The sequence below is a fragment of the Lissotriton vulgaris genome, chromosome 9 (assembly GCF_964263255.1).
Source record: "Lissotriton vulgaris chromosome 9, aLisVul1.2, whole genome shotgun sequence".
Classification (NCBI taxonomy): Eukaryota; Metazoa; Chordata; class Amphibia; order Caudata; family Salamandridae; genus Lissotriton; species Lissotriton vulgaris.
Genome location: NC_141697.1, coordinates 852880258 through 852903160, shown reverse-complemented (window position 1 = coordinate 852903160; position 22903 = coordinate 852880258). Strand labels below are relative to the sequence as shown.

Sequence of the window (22903 nt, the reverse complement as noted above, 5' to 3'; positions counted from 1 at the left end):
ATATGCTCGTGGCACACAAGGTAGTTCCCCATCTCCCATTGCCGCACTTCTGGAAGACGAACTTAGGCGATGCAACCAGAGTGCTTTTGTCCTCGTTGCAGGGGATTTCAACTGTACTTTCGAGCCCCTGGCAGCGGAAGATATCCTTGATACTGCTGAGGATGATATTATGAGGGGCATACCCACACTCTCAATTCAACCGATACAGAGATGGACGCAACGGGCTATACAGATGAACATGCTTGCAATGGAATTTGGCCTAAGAGCAGTAAATGGCAGGACCTCCTCAGACCCATCTGGGGCTCAAACCTATAATAGGGTAAACCACTCTACAAGGATCGACTACATTCTCCTCGATTTTAAACTATGGCGCTTCGTGGAGGATATGGAAGTTCGTCCAATAACCAATAGTGGCCATAATCCCCTCTCCCTGAGCTTGCATGCATTATGGCCGCAAGTATATGGATCTGTAATATCTCCTCCACAAATGTTGACTAAAGAAGTGTGCCCATCTAATTGTGGCAGGCGCTTGAAATGGTGCAAAGTAGCTCTGGATGAGGGGAAAATTGAGAAGATTGGGACCATTCTCCGTGCAGGACAGACTAAGCTGCATATAACTCCCTCAGACCAATGTGGCCTATCTAGGGCCTCAGATATCTTCCAGGAAACCATTGAAGCATTGGGTAACTTATTCCTTGTCCCATATAGAGGCCTAATGCACAGAGAGGCCCGCAGGCCTAGTGGTAAAGAAGGGTGGTATACAACCCTATGTCGCCAGATGGAAATCAGCGCTAATAAAAGCAGTTAAGAGCAAGTCCCAAGGGTGTATCCAGTTAGCTAGGAAAGCATATAAGCGGGCTGTTGAAGAGGCAAAAAAGAATGGGAAGACCAGTATTGGCAATCACTCAAAGAGGCTAGCCAAGGGAGAGATGCTGGCCGTTTCTGGAGTATTATACGAACTAAGAACAGACCCACTAACGACCTGATAACCTGTAATATAGCAGGCCAAGCATGGTTTGACCACTTTTTTAAACTGTACTCCCACCCACAGGGCGGTCAAAATGAGCCTACCTCCTTCAGCCTCCTGCCATTCTCGGGAGACACGTTTAGTTTCCCATTTTTAGACAGAGAAGTGGAAAATGCGATCAAGTGCATTGTGCCACACAAAGCAGCAGGGCCTGACGGCATTCCCTGTGACCTTCTCCGCTTTGATCCTCTCAAATGGGCAAAGATTATTTATAACTTACTAAATGCCATCACTAATGGGGCTCCTATTCCTGAGTCGTGGAAGGGGGCAGAGGTCGTCCCGATCTTCAAAAAGGGAGACCGGGGCGACCCTGCCAATTATCGCCCAATAAGCCTCATCGACTCTACTCAGAAGGTCGTTGGGAAGGTGATACTCGAGAGAATCCTACAATGGGCAAAGGACAACAGAATTCTCTCGGATTACCAAGCAGGTTTCAGATCCGGAACAGGGAGAATGGAGCAGGCCTTCAGGTTGCTACTTATTTATTGGAAAACGGTATACATAGGAAAAGGCAGTCTTTACTTGGCATTTATCGATCTAAAGACTGCCTTTGATCTGGTGCCACGTGAACGCCTATGGGGAGTTTTGGCTGAAATGGGGATTCCATCAAACATACTGTCGCTACTAGTGAGGCTCCACGATGGAAATTTTGCTCAAGTGAGGTGGGGCACCCAGGGGCAGAAGACTAGTAGAATTCCGGTGAACAGGGGTGTCCGCCAGGGATGTGTTCTTGCTCCCACTTTGTTCTCACTTTATGTGAACGGAGTGGTGGAGCACTTGCTGAAAAGTCCATCTGATGCACCATCCCTGGCGGGCGAGCGAATCTCAACTCTCCTGTTCGCCGACGATACCCTCCGCATTTCCAAATCCCCGGTTGGCCTTCAGAACCTTCTGGATAGCTTCCAGTCTTTTTGTACCCTGAGGGGGCTTGTGATAAATACAGATAAGACCAAGTATTTGGTCATGAATCTGCCTAAAAAACTTGGCAGGCCCCCAGTTTTGAATTCTGCATCTCTAGAAAGGTTCATGATAGTCGACTATCTCGGAATACGCATTTCGGATTCCATGAACTGGAACCCTCATATTCAGAAAATGTTGTTAGGACATAAAAGGGTAGTGGGGGCCATCCTCAAGGAGCAGCGCTCTTCATCGACCAGACCAATCGGACCAGCAATCGAAATATACAAGGCTAGATGAGTAAGTTCGGCCCTATATGGAGCCGAACTCTGGGGTTTAAGTAATATAAAGCAATTGTCTAAATCCGAAAATAGGTCTTTTTAAAGATTTAATGGCACTTCCCCAGAGTACTCCCACTGTCCCTTTGCTACTGGACCTGGGCTGCCATTCGATAAATGACTTGGAAAAGCTTCGTCCACTTTTATTGTGGGCCCGTCTATGCCGAGCCCCGGAGTTAACAAAGTATGCCGAAGGCCTGTCAGAAGTGATGTCCTTACTGGGTTGGCATAAAATTAAGTGGCTTAAAGAGGTTAAATACCTTTTATGTGATTTGGGTCTACGTGAGGCATGGGAGAACAAATCTGCTTCACCGAAAGCGGTATTAAAGAAACTTTACTAGTGCTGGGTAATAAATAAACGCAACTCCGATCCCAAATTAGGAAGAATAACTAATGACTTTTTGAGGATTAAGGACATAACACTTATCGAGCCCTATCTTGATGTTATCCATAAGTCCACTGATAGGGCGTTGTATTTTAAATTCAGGATTGGTACTCTTCCAATACGGGAATTTACCGCCCACTGGAAAGTCCCCTCCCAAACATGTCTTTCTTGCCCCAATTGCGACTCAAGAGTAGAGTCAATGGCACACATTCTGTTTGTATGTCCGGCATACAAAGTACCCAAGAGCTATTGGCTCAAGCCATTGTGCAGAGAATTGAGCACTAGAGATCACTCTGTAGCGCTGCACGTTCTTGAATCTAACACTAGTTCGTTATATGTATGCGGACTGGCTACATTTTTGAGATGGGCCTGGTCCATCAGATCTAAAAGACTGAGAGAAAATATTTAATCTAAGATTTTATTCAATGATGTAAATAGCTTTTTATCTTGTTGTAATGTGTTTAAATCTGATGTGTAAACGTGTATTTTTTAAAGAAAAATTGTAATAAGTTGCCATTTGGCGCAAATCCGGATGGGAGCATGAGTTGCTAGCCAAAAGTGCTGTTTTCATGCTGATGCTTTTAAGATATGTTTTTATCAAAATAAAGCCTTTTTCATACTCATACTCATATTAGTTATTTATTTGTCAATTAATTGTGTTAGTAATATTTTTTTGTTTAATGTTAGGTGGGGTTGTGGTATTTATAGAGGTAAAAGGTGGGAAATATTTTTCTAATTAATTAGTAAATAATTGTTAAATGCTATTAATTATTTATTTGTAAATTAATTATTTTAACTATGTTAATAATTGGTTTTTACTTTAATTTTTGGTTGGGGTTGTGGGGTTTATAGGGGTAAATGATGGGAGGATAATTAATTGTAATTATTAATTTTTTTTTAAAATAATTTTAGGTGGGGGTTGTGGGGTTTATGGGGGTAAGTGACGGGGGGATTATTAATTGTAATTAATACATTTTTAATTTTTTAATAAATTTCTGTTTAATTGATAATGAATTATGTTAATTGTGCAAATTGTTTTTTTTTTATTTGAGATGTGGGTTGTGGGTTCTGTAGGCATATAGGGTGGGAAGTAAATTTATGTTTAGTAAATAATAATTATTTTTCAAGTAATTTTAATTATTATTTTGATAATGTATTATTATAGTTGTGCAAATGATTTTCTGGTGTGTTTTTTGGGGACATACTGTGGAAAAAACATTAATTAAAAATAAATAATAATTAAGATTTAATTATTGATAGTTGGTTTGCTGATTAGCATTTATATTATTAGTGTATGTAGTTTTTTGTTTTAGATAAGTTTTAGCTCCAGGTTTTGAGTTTTGTGTGGATATAGGGTGGGACGTAACTAAAATAAATGTATGTAATAAATATATTCTTTGTTAAATACTTTTTAAATGAAAATATTTATCTGTATGAAAGTTATTAATGTATTTAATTTATATTAATATTTGCAGGTATTTGAAATACATATTTAACATTGTAATATGTTTTTATTTACTTATTTTTAATATTAAATATATTTGTTTTTTGTATTCAACATAATTGTATTTTAATTAATTTCGATTTTCGTTTCATAATTAAATTTGTTTAAGATATTTTATTTCTTTATAATGTCGCTCTGACAGGAGGGGGAATAATAAATGTTGCCCTTCCGCAAACCAACACTTTCCCGAATGTTGCACTGACTGGAGGTAGAATAATAAATTTGACCTCTCCCCAATCCAACACTTTCCCTACTGTTACATTGACTGGAGTGGGAATAGGAAATGTTACCCCTCCGCAATCCAACACTTTCTTTACTGTTACACTGACTGGAGTGGTAATAAATTTTACCCCTCTGCAATTAAGCGCTTTCCTGATTATTGCACTGACTGAACAGGGAATAGTAAATATTACCCCTACTCAATCCAACACTTTCCCTTACTGAGGTACTCCCTATGGTGGAAATAGTAAATGATACCTCTTCGCAATCAAAATACTTTTCCTACTGTTACTTTGACTGTAGTGGTAATAGTACATTTTAACTCTCCGCAATCCAACACTTTCCCTACTGTTGCACTGACACGAGTGGGAATAGTACATTTTACACCTCCATAATCCAGCGATTTTTCCTACTATTGAACTGACTGGAGTGGGAATAGTAAATGTTACCCCTCCAGCAATCCAACGCTTTTCCTACTGTTACATTGACTGGAGTGTGTCATCAGTGATGTCATCAGTGATGTCACTGGCCAAGTCATGAATGATCTCATATGTGATGTCATCAGCAGTGCATTGCGGGGGCGTGAGTTATGGTTAGCTCAACTAACTATAACAGCTGAATTTCTCTGGTTTTGTATGAGTGAAATGTCCAACTAACTATGACGTCCCTGAAACCTGTGTTTCTTTCAGGGATTTTCTTTTTTTTATATATTTTTTTTTATTCAAGCTTGAAGAAAACAACAACATAGTGGCAAAAAAGAATAAACCATGGGTTCACATTATACATTCACACAACTTTGCAAAATCGAATCCATCCCAGCAAGACAAGAGGGAAGACAAAAAAAAAGGGGGTATGAAAGTAAGCAAAGCATAATTAAAACCAGGAGAAAAAAATAATAGGCCTAAGATTACATAGAACAATACAATCCTTTTACCTAGTCTCTAAGCCACTCCTCCAGTGGAGCACAGATCTTCTGGCCCAGCTCCTGCCTCCTTCTACCCCACCTCTGAAAGACAGCTGACTCTAAATTATGGAAAGCCAGAATTCTCGCTCTTCAGATTTTCTCGTGGATGAAGTCATCAGGGATGTCATCAGTGATGTCATTTGAGATGTCATCAGTGATGTCATCAGTGATGTCACTGACCATGTCATGATTGATGTAACATGTGACGTCATCAGCAGTGCATTGCGGGTGTGCGAGTTATAGTTAGCTGAACTAACTATAACGCCGTAATTTCTATGGTTTTGTACGAGTGAAATGTCCGACTAAATACAATGTCCCTGCAACCTGTGGTTTTTTCAGGGAATTTCTAAAGTTTTTTTAAATTCTAATTTCTACCCCCCCACAACTTTTTGCGAACTGCTACTGGTGGTAACTTATTCTGACTGAGTCTGGGCTCAGCCTAACCAGGCCTAGAACCAGTGCTATGCTGAAAGACACTTAGAATATAGCAAAAACACCTACATTCACTAGGGTACTATGGGTTGGGGTACCCCTGTGAATGGCATGGCCTCCCCTATAAGGCCCTAGTACATAATAGGGCATGGGGTTAAAACTACCACTAAGTCCCTAGTATATAACAGGGCATGGCAGTTTAGAGGCCAGCAGCCCTTTTCTGCACACACATGTGCCCACTGCTGAGCCTGAGGTTAGTTTAAAACTAGCCCTGTGGGTGCAGATAGAAACAAGAGAGGTGCAGAAAGATGCAAGAGAGGTGCAGAAAGAGGGAGGAAGGGTGCAGAAACAGGCAAGAGAGGTGCAAAAAGTATCAAGAGAGGCACAGAAAGAAGCAAGGAAAGGACAGAAAGAAGCAGCAGAGGTACAGAAAGACGGATGAGGGGTGGAGAAAGAGGCAGGAGAAGTGCAGAAAGAAGCAACAGATGTGCAGATAGACCCAAGAGAAGTTCAGAAAGAGACACCAGAGGTACAGAAACAGGCAGAAGAGGTACAAAAAGAGGGAACAGGGGTACAGAAAGAGAGAAGAGGGGTGCCAAAAAGGTAAGAGAGGTACAGAAATGTGCAAGAGAGGTGCAGAAAGAGGCAAGAACAGTGCAGTAAGAAACAAGAGAGGTGCAGAAGGAGGCTAGAGGGGTACCGAAAGAGGCAAAAGAAGAACAGAAACAAATAAAAGAGATGCAGAAAGAGGCTAGAGGGGTTCAGAAAGAGGCAAGAGAGTTGCTGAAAGAGGTACGAGAGGTGTACAAAGAGGGTAGCAAGGTTCAGAAAGAGGCAAGTGGGATGCAGAAAGAAGCAAGACAAGTGTAGAAAGAGGGGGGCAGAAAGAGCAAGAGCAGTGCAGAAAGAACCAAGAGATGTAGGAAAAAGGGTGCAGAAAGACGCAAGAAAGGTGTAGAAAGAGGCAAGAAAAGTGCAGAAAGAAGCAAGGGAGGTGCAGTGGGAGGCAAGAGGACTGCAGAAAGAGGCAAGAGAGTTGTAGAAACAGGCAAAGGGTGCAGAAAGACAAAACAGGTGTGCAGACAGAGCCAAGAGAGGTATATAAAGTGGGAAGAGGGGTACTGAGAGAGGCAAAAGGGATGCAGAAATTTGCAACAGAGGTGCAGAAAGAAGTAAGAGTAGTGCAGAAAGAACCAACATAGGTGCAGAAAGAGGCAAGAAGGGTACAGAAAGAGGCAAGAAAAGTGCTGAAAGAAGAACAAGAGGTGCATAAAGAGGCAAGAGAACTGCAGAAAATGGCAAGAGAGGTCCAAAAAGAGGCAAGAGAGGTGCACAAAGAGGAAAAAGGGGTATAGAAAGAGGAAAGATGTATGCAGAAAGAAGCAAAAGAATTGCAGAAAGAAGAAACAAAGGTGCTGAAAGAGGTCACAAGGGGTACAGAAAGAGGTAAGACTGGTATAGAAAGAAGCAACAGAGGTGCTGAAAGAGGCTAAATAAATGCAGAAACAGGAAAGAAAGGTGCAGAAAGAGGGAAAACAGGTGCATAAAGAGACAAGAGGGATACATATATTTGCAAGGGAGGTGCAGAAATAAGGAAGAGCAGTGCAGAAAGAAGCAAAAGTAGTGCAGAAAGAAGCAAGATAGGTGGAGAAAGAGGCAAGAGGGGTTCAGAAAGAGGCAAGAAGGATGCAGGAATTTGCAAAAGAGGTGCGGAAAAAAGCAAGAGCAGTGCAGAAAGAACCAACAGAGATGCAAGAGGGGTGCAAAAAGAGGTAGGAGAGGTGCACAAAGAGGCAAGAGGTATGCAGAAAGAGGCAGGAGGGGTTCAGAAAGAAGGAAGAGAAGTGTAGGAAGCAACAGAGGAGCTGAAAGAAGCAGGAAGGGAGCAGAAAGTGAAGGGCAGAAAGAAGCACAGTGGTACAGAAAGAGGCAAGAGAGGTGCAGAAACAGACAGGAAAGGTGCAGATAGAGGGAACAGGGGTGCTGGAAGAAGCAACAGAGGTGTAGAAAGAAGCAAAAGAAGTACAGAAAGAAGCAAGTGAGGTGCAGAAAGAGGCAAGAGAGATACAGAAAATGAAAAGAGAACTACAGAAAGAGGCAAGAGAGTTGCAAAAAAGGGAAGAAGGGTACAGAAAGAAGCAGGAGAGGTGCAGAGAGTGGGAAGACAAGTGCAAAAAGAGACAACAGGCGTGCATAAAGAAGCAAGAGAGAGTCAGAATGAGGCAAAAGAAGTGCAGAAACAAACAACAGAGTTGCAAGAGAACTGCAGAAAGAGGCAAGAAAGTTGCAAAACAGGCGACAGAGGTGCAGAAAGAGGGAACAGGGTGCAGACAGAGGCAAGAGAGATACAGAAAGTGGGAAGAGGAGTGCAGAAAAAGGCAAGAGGGCTACAGAAATTTGCAAGAAAGGTACAGAAAGAAGCAAGAGCAGTGCAAAACAAACAAGGGAAGTACAGAAAGAGGCAAGAGGGGTACGGAAAGAGGCAAGAGAAGTACTGAAAGAAGGAACAGAGGTTTACAAAGAGGCAATAGAGGTGCAGAAAATGGGAAGAGAGGTATAGAAAGAGGCAAGATAGTTGTACAAAGAGGGAAGATGTGTACAGAAAGAATCAAGAGCAGTGCAAAACATACAAGGGAAATGCAAAAAAAGCAACAGAGGTGCAGAAAGAAGCAAGAGAAGTGCAGAAAGAAGCAAGAGAAATGCAGAAAGAAGCAAGAGATGTGCAGAAACAGGCAAGAGAGGTGCAGAAACAGGCAGGAGAGGTGTAGAAAGAGGGAACAGGGATACAGGAAGAGATAAAAGATGAGCAGAAAGAGGGAAGAAGGGTGCAGAAAGAGGCAAGAGGTGTAAAGAAAGAAGCAAGTGAGGTGCAGAAAGAGGCAACAGAGATGCTTAGAGAGGCAAGAGAGGTGCAGAAAGTGCAAGAGATGAGCAGAATTAGGCAAAAGAAGTACAGAAACAGAAAGAAGTTGCAGAAAGAAGCAACAGAAATGCAAAAGAGGCAAGAGAGTCATAGAAAGAGTGGTTTACACACCACTAGTACCAATTTAATATGCACACTTAGCAATAAGTAACAGGTGACCATTCTAGGTTTGCAAAGTGCCTTCCACCATGCTGTAATACCTGTCGCTGAATTTCTGAGCCATTTGAGCCAGAAACAATGTTTTTTGTTCAAATCTGCAGGTTATGCAGCAGATGATGGATTATGTGGCAAATGCGGAAAATTAATATTTGTGCAAAGGCCAGTGCAGCCAAACAGTCGCATAATTCCAGTGGCCCTGCTCATACCTCTGAATGGGTTCAAAGTGCTCCTCAGTGGTTCCTTCTTTCTTTTGTCTCATTGAGTTTATACTTTGGCTTCTATGGAAACAAGAAAGACTAAACCTGCAGTTACAACTCCACAACACAGACTATCATACCACACAATTACTCGCCATAACACATAAACCCACGCTACATAATTCATATACATTAAATACCACATTTCTTCTATCCACATATTTTCACTGCACATACCACATAATTCCACTGCACACAACCTACATCTACTCCACTCCCAAAAATTAGTAAAACACTGTTACATTTACAACGCCAATAGCTCTAACTCTTGCAAATGCGAAACATATTACATTGCAAATGTTTCTTCAACTGGTAGTCGTGTTTGCAGAGTGGTAGAGAAAGGGGGCTGGGCGTCCAACCAGCACTCAGGAATTCTGCTGCGTAGGACTTACTGGAGGTACTAGGAGGGCTTCTTGGCCCCCAAAGTCCCTCAGGAGTAAAGTGGACTTCATTCCCCGACCCGTAGTGTGCCAGGAGGCCCATTTGAGGAAGGGTAGTTGGCCCCCATTGACAACATTGTGGGCCAACTACCACTCCTATTACCTCCAGTATGTCCCATACAGCAGTATTGGTAAGTACTCATAGCAGGCCATGCCCCCTTTGACCACCAGTCTGCAAACGCGCTACCTAGAGTGCGTTTTGATGGGGATTAAAGTCCCCTTCACTGCTGGGAGTCCTTACGGTCCAACTAGCCTACCTGATTCCTCCAGTAAGCGCCAGATAGTGTGATTGCTGAGAGGTGGACACAGACCATGCTCCCTTTCTCCACCAATCTGCAAACGTGCCTCCTGGCGCAGTGCTGCTTGGGGGATGAAGTCCACTTTAGCCCTAAGGTCCTCAGGACAAAAACGAACTCATCGCCCCACCAGCAGTGCACCAAGAGACGTATTTGCAGAGTGGTGTAAAAAGGGGCGTGGCCTCGGACCACCTCTCAGCAATCCTAATCCCACTGTGTGGAGCTTACTGGAGGTACCTAGTGGGCTAGTTGGCCCCCAGAGACCCTAGGGATTCAAGGGGACTTAATCTACCAACTTAGAATGTGCCAGGAAGCACGTTTGCAAAGTGGTGCAGGGTGGAGGAGAGGCCTCCCACGAGATGCTGGCATTTTTCAAATTTGCTTTTTGAAGAGGGCTGTGTGGCCCTGATTCCCTTTATTATTTTTGGGCCCTGGGGACCCCATGCCCAGAACCTGAGCATTTTTTTTACAAAAAAAATTGAAAGGGTTCTGCGGGGCTGCCCTCCCATGGCCGATTTCAGCACCGGGGACCCCATCCCCCGGGTCATGGCCAAATATATATATATTTTCTCTATTATTTGTAAGGAGGGGGGCTGCGCGGCCCCCTCCTGAGGCCATTATTGGCCCAGGGACTCATCCCCCGGGACCTGGCCACACGTTGGTGACTGTGGGTGGAGCCCCAATGCAGTCTGCGGGAGCCAACATTGCTTATGGACAAGGAGAGCTGCTAACATGCAGCTTCCCTTGTCCAAAAGCAATTTTGCTTTGCTTCTTTGAAGCGAGAGCAGGTTTGCTCTCACTTCCAGAAAGCAAAGCGGTGCTTGCAATGGCCTGCCAAAGCAAACTGCAATGTCCTGGGGTGGGCACCCTGGGACATTGCAGGAGCTGGCCCTGGGGGGTGGTGGTCCCCAGGGCCATCATGGGCTCCAAGAGGAGGGCTGTGTGGCCCCCCTCTCAACTGATTTAAGACCTGGGGAGGAGTTGGTCCCCAGAGCCCGGGGTCTGCTCTGGACCTTGTATTTAAATAATTTGGGCCCTGGGGAGGTGGTGGTCCCCAGGGCAGTGTGGGGAGGGACAGGAGCCCCCCACACTACTTTGAAATAATTGGAATCCCAGGGAGGTGGCGGTCCATGGGGCTTGTGGGGGAAGGAGCCCCCCATGCATTTGATTATAAATAAGCCCCAGGGAAGGTGTTAGTCCCCGAGGCTGAGGCTGGCAGTGTGCCCCTCCGCACATGATGGATGAAGCCCCGGGAGGATGGCTGTCCCAGGGGCTGCAGGGGTCCCTGTGGCTGCTGCTAATTCATTGGACATTGCCCCTGGGACCTGCTCCCCCGAGGGATTAAAGAAACAAAGTGTGGGAGCCCATTTCTACCCTGCCCCCTTTTCTTGCTTTTTATTCTTTTTCTAACTCATTTCTTGTGACATCATCAGCAGTGGATTGCGGGCTCGCTAGTTATAGTGAGTCCAACTAACTATAACGTGGGAATTTCAATGGTTTTGTATGAGTAAAATGTTCAGCTAACTATAACTGGTGTGAAACCTATGTTTTTTTAGTGAATTTCAAAGGTTTTTTAAATGCTAATTCCTAACTATAACGAATGTTAAATCTATAATTTTTTCAGTGAATATCAAAGGTTTTTTAAATGCTAATTCCTAACTATAACCATTGTGAAACCTCTGGTTTTTTCAGTGAATTTCAAAGGATTTTTTAAAGCTAATTACTTTGTATATTGAGTTTGTAACCTATGACTTTTTTTTGAGCTGTTTTGGAAAAGTATTATTATTATTAATTAATTTTTTTAAATTACTTTTGCAAAGTATTTTTCTTTTTTTTAATCATTTTTCCCTGGGGCGCTCAGGGTGCGCGCTCCGGTGAGTTTACCCGTATCATTTTGTCTTGTAGCGCTCCGGGTGACGGAGAAAATGAGGGTAACAGAGAGAGAATGAGAAAAGGGGAGTGTAGAACTAAGAGGACAGAATGAGTAAGAGAAGGAGTTAGTGTAATGGAGTAAGGAAAGTAGAGGAAGGGAAAAGAGTGAAGGAGTGAAAGAAGGGAAGGGAGAGGAAGGAAAGTAAAAGAGAAGGTCTGAAGGAAGGTGAGTGTGGGAGTATGGCTGAGTTATAGGCAGTGAGCGTGACAGAAGAGGAATGAGAGATTAAGGGGATGGAGAGAATAAGGCTAACAGAAAGAGTTTGAGGGAAGGGGAGTGTAGAAGTAAGAGGACAGAGAAAGAAAGAGAAGGAGTAAGTGAAGTGGACTAAGGAGAGTAAAGGAAGGGAAAAGAGTAAAACAATGAAGTAAGAGAAGAGAGAGGAAAGAAAGTAAAGGAGAAGGTCTGAAAGAAGGTGAGTGTAAGAGAAGAGTGGGAAAAAGGAGAGTAAACGTGGGGATTCAGAATAAGTGAGGCATGTGCAATAAGGTAATAGAGGTGTGGGAGCATCAAAGAAAAGTAGTGAGGTTATGGAAAAGAGTATAGAGAAAATACATTTTGTACATCAAACTTACCTTATATCTAATATCAACTTAATTTTATATTTCCATTAAAATTTATATCTGTGAAAGAGAAAAAAAAGTTAGAATTTTTATAATATATATTTTACTATACAAGAGACAAAGTACGACATTAAAAGTCATAAAATGTAATATGAGAGAATAGAGGGAATAAGACAAACAGTGAGTAAAGGGCAGTAAGATGAGTAAGAGAAGGAGAATGACTAAGAGAGCAAAGGAAGGGAAGAATGGGAAGAAAAGTGAAGCAAAGGGACTGGGAAAAGGTGAGTATGTGATGAAAGAAAGAAGAAGGGTAGTTAAAGATGATGATTGAGGATAACTGTACGAATTGAAGTAAGGGAACAAGGATGAGGGCGGGTGAGTACAGGAGAGTGGGGTTGATAAAAAAGGAAAATAAAAAGATGATAAATTCAAATGAGCTTGAGACAAAGGAAGTGAAAGAGTAAGAACATAGACGTAGTGAAGGAAACACTGGCAGAAAGAAACCAAATAATAGAGCAAAGAAAAAAAAGTAAGGGAGTGTGGGTGAGTTTTAGGGAGTAAGGATGACAGAAGAGGAGTGAGAGAGTAAGAGGATTGAGAGACTGAAGCTAAGACATAGGGAGTGAGGGAAAGGAATTGAGGATCTGAGAGGACAGACGAAGTGGGAGAAGGAGTGAGTGAAGTGTAATAAGGTGAGTGAGAGAAGGGTAATTATTGAGGAAACAAATAAAGAATACAAGGGGAAGGGGAGTGAAGTAGAGTGATTGACAGCTGGAAAGTAGTGAATAGGAGAGACGGAAAGGGCAGTGAAGTAGTGGTTAATGAGAATAAGTGAGCAAAGTGGAATAGGAAAGGGAGGTGAGGGAGAGTGAAAAAAGGCCAGTGAGGGTGAGTTAAGAGGAGTATTAGAGGGTGGAAATAGGTAAATGAGCATAAGAGAATGGGAAAATAATATATATTTATTAATAGCAAATACCAAATAATTTCAACAATATGTAATATGGTTTATTTTTGCTGTTCTCAGAATATATTGAATTTCACTTAAAACAGTGACTTCAATAGTACTCATCATATAACAGCGGGCAAAAAAAACACAATCAAAATGATTGTGTTTAAAAAACCCATAAAAAACTTTTCTTAAATAATGTAAAATTTTGAAAAAACATATCTAAACTCACTCGCACGCCGAGGGCTTACCGGCGTCTTCCTACGATAGCTGTCGACATTGCTGTAGCTGTTGCTGCCCTTTGCTACAACTAGCCGCACCCGCTCCGCGGGTGCCGCGTCGCAGTTTTGGTTCGTGAGGCTGTTGGGAGCACGTTTGCTCACAGCCCTTAGGAAGGACTCGAGGGAGCAGGGCCACGCTCTATCCACCAGCGCTGCCGCTGCAGGGACTCCAACAACCAGGAGCCCCTGCGTTCCGGCACACCTGCTGACCTCTTGCCCCTCCCACCCCTCGCTCAGAGGGTGAAAAAGAAGCAGAACCCTCCACTCCAGCGGGACACTCGCACGCCGAGGGCTTACCGGCGTCTTCCTACGATAGCTGTCGACATTGCTGTAGCTGTTGCTGCCCTTTACTACAACTAGCCGCACCCGCTCCGCGGGTGCCGCGTCGCAGTTTTGGTTCGTGAGGCTGTTGGGAGCACGTTTGCTCACAGCCCTTAGGAAGGACTCGAGGGAGCAGGGCCACGCTCTATCCACCAGCGCTGCCGCTGCAGGGACTCAAACAACCAGGAGCCCCTGCGTTCCGGCACACCTGCTGACCTCTTGCCCCTCCCACCCCTCACTCAGAGGGTGAAAAAGAAGCAGAACCCTCCACTCCAGCGGGACACTCGCACGCCGAGGGCTTACCGGCGTCTTCCTACGATAGCTGTCGACATTGCTGTAGCTGTTGCTGCCCTTTGCTACAACTAGCCGCACCCGCTCCGCAGGTGCCGCGTCGCAGTTTTGGTTCGTGAGGCTGTTGGGAGCACGTTTGCTCACAGCCCTTAGGAAGGACTCGAGGGAGCAGGGCCACGCTCTATCCACCAGCGCTGCCGCTGCAGGGACTCAAACAACCAGGAGCCCCTGCGTTCCGGCACACCTGCTGACCTCTTACCCCTCCCACCCCTCGCTCAGAGGGTGAAAAAGAAGCAGAACCCTCCACTCCAGCGGGACACTCGCACGCCGAGGGCTTACCGGCGTCTTCCTACGATAGCTGTCGACATTTCTGTAGCTGTTGCTGCCCTTTGCTACAACTAGCCGCACCCGCTCCGCGGGTGCCGCGTCGCAGTTTTGGTTCGTGAGGCTGTTGGGAGCACGTTTGCTCACAGCCCTTAGGAAGGACTCGAGGGAGCAGGGCCACGCTCTATCCACCAGCGCTGCCGCTGCAGGGACTCAAACAACCAGGAGCCCCTGCGTTCCGGCACACCTGCTGACCTCTTGCCCCTCCCACCCCTCGCTTCACGCTTCCACAAAGGAACGTCTCTATCCCGCTGTGCGGGAGCACGCGGGAGCATCGCGGGAGAAGCCCGGGACAAGGGCGGGACCATCTTTGGCCATCAGGGGCCAGAAGAGGCCGGGCCGGGCCACATCTCTTGGCTCTGCTAAGCAGGCACGTGAATCGCAAAAGCATGGCCACAGGCACTAGAGCAAGCAAATCAAGGAAAGCTGCGGGAGACGTTGTCATAGGCACAATGGACCAATTTATAACTCGGGCTGTCTCCATTGTAGAAAAGGAGATAATCCTTGCTGAACGAAGATTATCCCGGGACTCCAGGGGCCTATCTTACAAGCGCTCATCTCTGGGCGCCCTTGCCCTAGCCCCCAGCCCTGTAAGTGTACCTACAACACCATTGGTGGTAATTGACTCCCCGGACATTGATGAGAGAGTGAGTCGGATTAGGGCAAGCCTAGAAAGGGTAACTACCACTGCACCAGTCATTGCTCATGACTCAATACACCCTAATCCACTCGACCAAACTGACCCTTCGCCGGGGGCTCAAAATTATGATCTTGATTCCGAGATCAACAATGCCCTTAGCCCCTCAGCGTTGCCCAACGAAGCCCCAAATCCCCCCCTCACAGCCGTACCTATCGAAGCTAACACTTCCCTAGCAGTGGCTCAAGAAACTACCCCATTAGGGAAACTAGCTCCAGGACTAGTTGCACAAAAGAAGAGAAAGCGTCCTGCCAGTCCTCGCAGGGGGGGCTGTCAAAAGCCGCACAGTAAAGTAAGTAGGCACAATGTGACTAAAGGGGGTACCACTACAAACCATGTCCCACACCCAAAAACCTCTACCATCCACACTAGAGATATTGTACCTGAGGGCCTACCAGGCCCGTTGGCTTCTCTAGGTACCACCACACTCCCCCAGGCTGTGCATACTGATCTAGATGTCGAGAACATAATCAGGTCTGTGGTGATGCCCCTTGTAGACAAGATTGACAGTCTCACACGTAAATTAGCTACCCTTGAGCAGTCAATGCTGGATAACTTTTATGCTGTGAAATCACTGGTTAAATTCCACGCCAAGGCGCAGGGCGAAGAAAATGGCGGGTCAAGGAGTGGTGCTGTCACCTTAGTTCCCTCTGTGTCAATGTCTCGCCAAAAAACGCCTGCACCGGGGGAGGCCACTCAGTCACATCAATCCAACACTGGAACGAGCCCTGCCCCACAAACTCCTACTCTTGAGCCCAGCTCGGGCCGCCAAAAGAAAAAACCCTGTACCCAAGCGCTTAAGGCCCCCAAGGTTAACTTTGCTCCAAATCCCAAGCCTATAGCGTCCAACTCTAAAGCAGCAGGAAATTTGCCGACCACGTCGAATGGAAACATAACTCCATCCCCTTCCACTCCTGGCAACCAGGCTGCGCCTAAACCCCTAGCCAAACCCTTAGCTAAATCCCCGGCTAAAACACCAACAGATAGGGCAAAAAGGCACACACCCAATGCTAGCCTCCCCCTGGTTGTAAACCGTATGTGGTAATTCTAACGGGAGTTCCGGAGCTCGAAGAGGGTTCTTGTGAGCTGTATTCTGATCTTAAACACAAGACGCTCTCCTGGCTCAAAGCAAATAGACCCCTCCCAGGGCACATTGATGGCAGAATAGCCTATGTTCGTCGTGTGGGGTGGATCGGCAATAGACGTAAGGATCTAACTGGGGACTGCGTGCTGATCAATTTTAGCGATCCTAGAGCAGCAGGTATGATCTGCAGCCAGCAGTCGCATCACAACTTTTGCGACATTCAAACTAGGGACTTGGGGTACTTTTACCGTCCCCCCCCTTCATCGGGGCACAAGAAGTTTTTGCCGGATGGGGGCAAAGGCGCATGGTTCCCGCATTACCCAACCTTGGACGTTAGAGCAAGGGCATGGACACCGACTCAAGCAGCCCCATCACAGGGTTGGGGTTGGTGACTTGGTGATAAAGTGGTAATAAACGCCCCCCCACCTAGGGTTATTACACCATGCATAGCTGGGAGGGCTTCCCCGTCACTAGCTAACATCCCTGTGCCCCAACCCACGCCCAACCCCCCCATTTCCTCTTCCTCAGGCTATCGGACTGAGTCCACTGAGTCCGTGGATGGAGTACACATTTTGGGTGCACAGGGTGGGGAAGCTGGACGTGCTGAGTTTTCAAATTGCCCTACCCTGAAAGCCATCAGCTGGAATGTGGCAGGCTTAAATAACAAGTTGGATGCCCCGGACTGGGTGGCGCTCACTGAGCCCCACGCAGTCTGTGCATTCCAAGAAACCTGGTGTGTGGAACCAAGGCATAGAGTAGGTTATGCTACCTTCACTGTCCCGGCAGGTATTCCAGCATCGGGAAGAGGGCGCCCATTTGGAGGCCTCCTAGTCTGGGTAGACATATCTTTAGGTTGGAGAGTATACCATCATCCCCAAAAATCTCCAGACCTGATGCGGCTCACTGTAAAATGCCCAAGGAAAGCTGAAAAGCTGGAGATTTTTAACATTTACACACGCGGGGTTTCAGGGAGGGCCTCGTCACCAACCCTCATGGCTTTGGAGGCAGCCTTGGGGGAGTGCCGTGGAGACTCCCTAATTCTGGTTATGGGGGACTTTAATTGCACATTTGAGCCCCTGTTGACCGACGAATCCTTGGACCTGTACGACGAAGATTCAAGGAGAGGCGTCCCGTCCCTTGATCTTCCAATCGTCAAAAGATGGACCCCTAGAATTGTTCAATTAAACTCCCTCACACTAGAGTACGGCTTGAGAGCAGCCAATGGGAGAACACGCTCAGACCTAGCGGGGGCACACACGTACAATAGGGTGGGTCACTCATCTAGGATAGATTATATCCTTTTAAACTTTCCTTTGTGGGCCCACATGAAGGATATGATAGTTCTACCCTCCTTGGATAGTGATCATAATGCACTTTCATTATCCCTAACATACTGGTGGAGGGACAGTGGCTCATCTTGTGGAGACCGTGATGTTCCTGAGCTAAGGTCATCGGGGGGGGGGTGGTCCCCTCAAATTGCCTCAGACGCTTAAAATGGGACAAAGTGGCTATCGATGAAGAAAAACTATCCTGCATCAAAGCCGTTACTGCTGCAGCTTGTGAACTTCTGGAAAGTCAGCCTCCCAGTCCGCACAAGATTTCAGCCATGTTTAGCGAGGTTTCGACGTTGATTGGGGATTTGTTCATGGTTAAACTAAAAAAGGGAAACAAAAACCTTGACAAGCGACAGGGCAAATCAGGCTGGTACTCGTCGGAGTGCCGTGCTGGAAAGAGAGCCTTAATACTGGCAGTAAAGAGCGGTGATGCAACATCAATAGCTACCAAACGCAAGTGCTACAAATCTGTGCTAAAGGCAGCAAGGAGAGACTGGGAAGATGCCTTCTGGCAGGAACTCCGTGTCGCCAGTGTAGAAAAAAATGCTGAAGGTTTTTGGGACTTATTGCGAAAGAAAAACAGACCCCTAGACACTGTCATCACATGCAATATAACCGAAGATCTGTGGTATTCACACTTCTCAAAACTGTACACAGCATCTACAGTAGAAGCGACGGACTTCCCACTACCACAGATCCCTCGCGGTGATGGGAGCTATGAGGAAAGCCTGTTTACCAGGAAAGAAGCTGAAATCGCTATAAAATCTCTGGTCCCTCGCAAAGCAGCTGGTCCTGATGGCCTTCCTGGCGACCTTCTTCGCGCAGACACAGGTGATTGGGGTATGCTAATCGCCTCGTTACTAAACGCTGCTATGGCAGGGGCCCCCCTCCCTGCTTCATGGATGGCCGCCGAGGTGGTCCCCCTGCACAAGAAAGGCTCAAGAGACGACCCAGCTAATTACAGGCCGATCAGCCTGATAGATTGTTCCCAAAAAGTAGCGGGCAAGGTCCTTTTATCCAGAGTTCAGCAGTGGGCAGATGAAAACAAGATACTCTCGGACTTCCAGGCTGGGTTCAGAGCTGGCACAGGAACAATAGAACAATCGCTAAGGCTGCTCATGATCCACTGGAAGGTCGTCACGATTGGGAAGGGTACCTTATACCTGGCCTTCATCGACCTCCGGACGGCTTTTGATTTGGTACCCAGAAACAACCTATGGAAGGTACTGTGTGACCTTGGTATGCCACCCTACTTGCTTCATTTGATCATGAGGTTCCATGAAAAGAACTACGCCCAAATACGCTGGGGGCCAAATGGGCAAAAAACCCCAAGAATTGAGGTGAATAGAGGTGTGCGGCAAGGTTGCGTACTTGCCCCAACCCTATTCTCCCTCTATGTAAATGGGGTGGTGGACTTCCTGACCAAGTTACCAGCAGATGCGCCCCGTCTGGCAGGCCGTCTAATCCCTACCTTGCTCTTTGCTGACGATACTTTACTACTGTCAAAATCTCCAATGGGTCTCCAGCAGCTCCTCTCTGGTTTTGACGATTTTTGCAAGCAGAGAGGTCTCTGTATCAATACAGATAAAACAAAGTATCTCATTTTGAACCCCCCGCAAAAACTCGGCCCCCCTCCAACACTGGGGTCCGTTGCATTGGAAAGGACCAAGATGTTCGACTACCTGGGCATCCGGCTGGTGGACTCCATGAAATGGGACTGTCACTTGACCAAAATGTTGTTGAGCCTGAAAAGAGTGACTGGGGTACTGCTGAAAGAGCAGAGAGCAGCTTCCACAAAACCAATAGCAGCAGTAATGGACATTTACTCGGCCAGAGGAGTAAGTGCAGCACTTTATGGGGCAGAGCTCTGGGGGATGTCAAATATGAAAGAGCTAACTCGAGCTGAGAACACCTTCTTGAGAAGTCTAATGTCTCTCGGTCCATCTGTCCCCATCCTACCATTGCAACTGGACATGGGCTGTCGGGCGATTGAAGACCAAGCAAAGTTACGCCCCCTGCTACTGTGGGCCCGCATCTGGAGAGTGCCAGACCTCTCAAGTTATGCGGATGGCCTTCGGGAGATAATCAAATCCACAGGTTGGGCAAAAATAAAATGGCTAAGGGACATCAAGGCCCTACTTGCCAACCTGGGGCTGGAAGAAGCATGGCATCAACAGTCAGCCCCGCCCAAATCTATGTTAAAACAACTCTATTGGACATGGGTGGCAAACAAAAGAAACTCTTCGGCAACGACCTGCAAATCGACTAGAAACTTTGTGGAGTTCAAAGATGTCCCTATCAGAGAATTGTATTTGGACATTATCTCCGCCCCATGGGAAAGATCCCTGTACTTTAAATTCAGAATAGGTCTTCTCCCTGTAATGGAGCTCACATGCCACTGGAAAATTCCTTATCAGACTGCTCCATGGTGCCCCTTCTGCCCTCAGCGCCGTGAATCTGTCCCCCATTTGTTATTCGAGTGTCCTGCCTACAAGGTTCCTCGTATGAAATGGATTAAACCAATGTGTCTCACCTTGGGCACCAGACATTGCAACGTGGCACTAAGAATACTACTTACAGACACTCGCACATTTTTTGCATGCGCCACCTCGAAATACCTTGGGTGGGCATGGCGGATTCGGTCAAAAAGACTTAGGCAAATTGTTTAATCATGATTTTAAACTTATGGTCTGTTTTCGGCCTATCTCTTTTAGGTAATTTATATAATTCCCCCTCCAGAAATTGTAGGAAAAAACGCTGATTCCTAGTACGTAAGGGGTTTTTTATGCTTTTTATCTAGCAATGTTTAAAAATTGAATTTACTATGTATGTATGCTTTTTGAGATATTTTTTATGTCGAAATAAAGCCTATTTGACTTGACTTGACTTTTGATCCATCCACTTTTCCACGAGGCCAAATAGTATATGGAAAGTCCTTTTCTTTGGAAAATAGTCCAGAGAATTTGTAATTTCTCATTTACCTGACTTTCTGAAAGAAAAGCTCCAACATCTTTTACATTATGGAACAAGAGTATAATTTCCACCTCTAGCTTACTTTTTATAAATAATTTCTATAATACTCACAGCATACACTACATGATATACATATTCTATCTCTATGAGAACTACATGTTTTCATTTTCTTCATCACTCTCATTCAGAAAGTAATTTTGAAGAGCAAACTAAGTTATATTAACTGCTGCAATCTTTACAGGCCAATTAACTTCCCTAAAATTTCGGTTGTAAGAACACTAGGTAAGAATTTAGTAAGTCAGAAGGCAAACGTTGTTTGAAAGTCAATTGAGTATCATTACAGAGCTTCCAGCCTTTTTGACATTTTAAATAACATGTGTAATGTCCTGATGTTGTTGAAGGACCATCATGGTAAATAATTGCTGCAGTTGCAAAGGTTCTTCCTGAAATTGATAATTGAGAAGCCACAATTTTTTTAATTAATGTTGTCAATTTAGTTCCATCAGGTCTACATCGTTGGAACATTAAAATAACATACTGTCCATAACTTCGTAAAAATAAAGTTGATAGCATTTCAGATTTACATTGAGTACAGACCATGTTTTGATTTGCTTCTCTAACTAGATTATAAAAAGTTACTGATTTGCAGTCTGGTAAATTAAAATATATACATCTTTCAGTGTGTACTGTAGTACTACTTGAAAAGGAGCAATTGCCGCAGTTATGTTGCCATTTCATCGTCGGGGTCCGGTTTTGAGGCGATACCCAGGTTCACAGCGGGCTGAGAGCGTAGAGGGCGATGTGCCAGGCATGCTCCAACCCCCCTCCCGAGACCCATGGTGCAATTATGCCCTGTTTTAAAGTGCTGAGATACTCCATAATTTGGAGCATTTTTCGGAATGAGCGACCCGCTCTTCCACCTTTTCTAAGCACTTTTTTCACCTTTTTTAAGATTTTCACTTTCACGTCCCCAGGTCAGGGTGGACGATTAGAGAGTCCATACCGCCGGGGTTTAGTCCTGACGAATGCCTTGGTAATTTGAAACCACCCATATGGCAGAAACATGTTGACTGACTTAAGTATTTTCTGAATTTAACCAATCCTTAAACCTTGGCAGCTAAATTCAGACACATAATACACTTCACTTTTGTCTTAGGGATCACTCATTAAACTTTTTTTACTGATACCCTTTTAGGCACTTTTAATTTTAGCTACCCTCACAGCACGCCCTTCTCACACAACCAGCTCCGCAGTCTTTCTGGCGTCGCAGCACACCGAAGAGGCACTCGGCCTCTTTGGTGGGGCCCGGTGATGAAGCATGACACTGACTAGGTCGGTGTGTGAGGGCTTTCCTATCCACCCAAAGTGGGTGCGTGATTCTTATCTATCTCGCTCCGTCTCTGTGGCTTTTTTGAGACCGATCTGACCTCTCTTTTTTTGTTTATTTGCATTTATAAGAAAGGCCAAAAAGATTTTCTACATCTACACCTTCATCTTGCAAAACAACAAGCATATACATTAGAAATTCCTGAAAATCTTGCTGAATATTGTGTGTAAATTGATTTAGACCAGAACATATGTCTATAACCTTTCGAATTTCAGAAACACTTTGTATTTTTGTTCTATCAATGCTACATTTCTCAAATACAGAATTTAATAAAGAACAAAGTGTTTGATCACGATTTTCAGCAATCTGTTCTTGTACAGTTTGGAGAAAGAAAACAACATTAACCACAACATTAGCATAGCAGTTGACACCAGAACTATTTTCAAACTGAAATCCAACAACATCTTTAACTGAATCCATTTCGTTTTTGCTTACAATTACTGGTTCATCTACTTTTTTTCTTTTTGCTACAACTTCACTACAATTTTTCTCATTTCTTCTTTTTCGGCCTACCACACGCTTTTCAAACAGAGGATATGAAGGTAAATTTGGAGCATACTCTCTTCTTAACCTATTATATTCTTTTACACAATTTAGATCTGCATTAATCTTTGTCTCATCAAAATCAATCAAGTACAATCCTGATAAAGTTCTGACTCGAGATAAAGCAACATATGCCATACCCTCCTTGAACACAGAACTTCCAATATTCACCAAAGCAGTATCCACACTTAAACCTTGAGATTTATGAATAGTCACTGCATATGCCAAAGAAACAGGAAACTGTTTTCTGCGGACATATACATCTTTCACAAGCAAAAATTGGACAGAACAACGACTGATTTGTTGTATTTCTTCAATACCATCA

At 45.0% G+C, this 22903-nt stretch overlaps 1 pseudogene; it reads right to left on the bottom strand.

The window, feature by feature from the left end:
- The window catches only part of LOC147692359 (uncharacterized), a 56226-nt pseudogene that overhangs the window by 20654 nt on the left and 12669 nt on the right, over nt 1-22903 (bottom strand).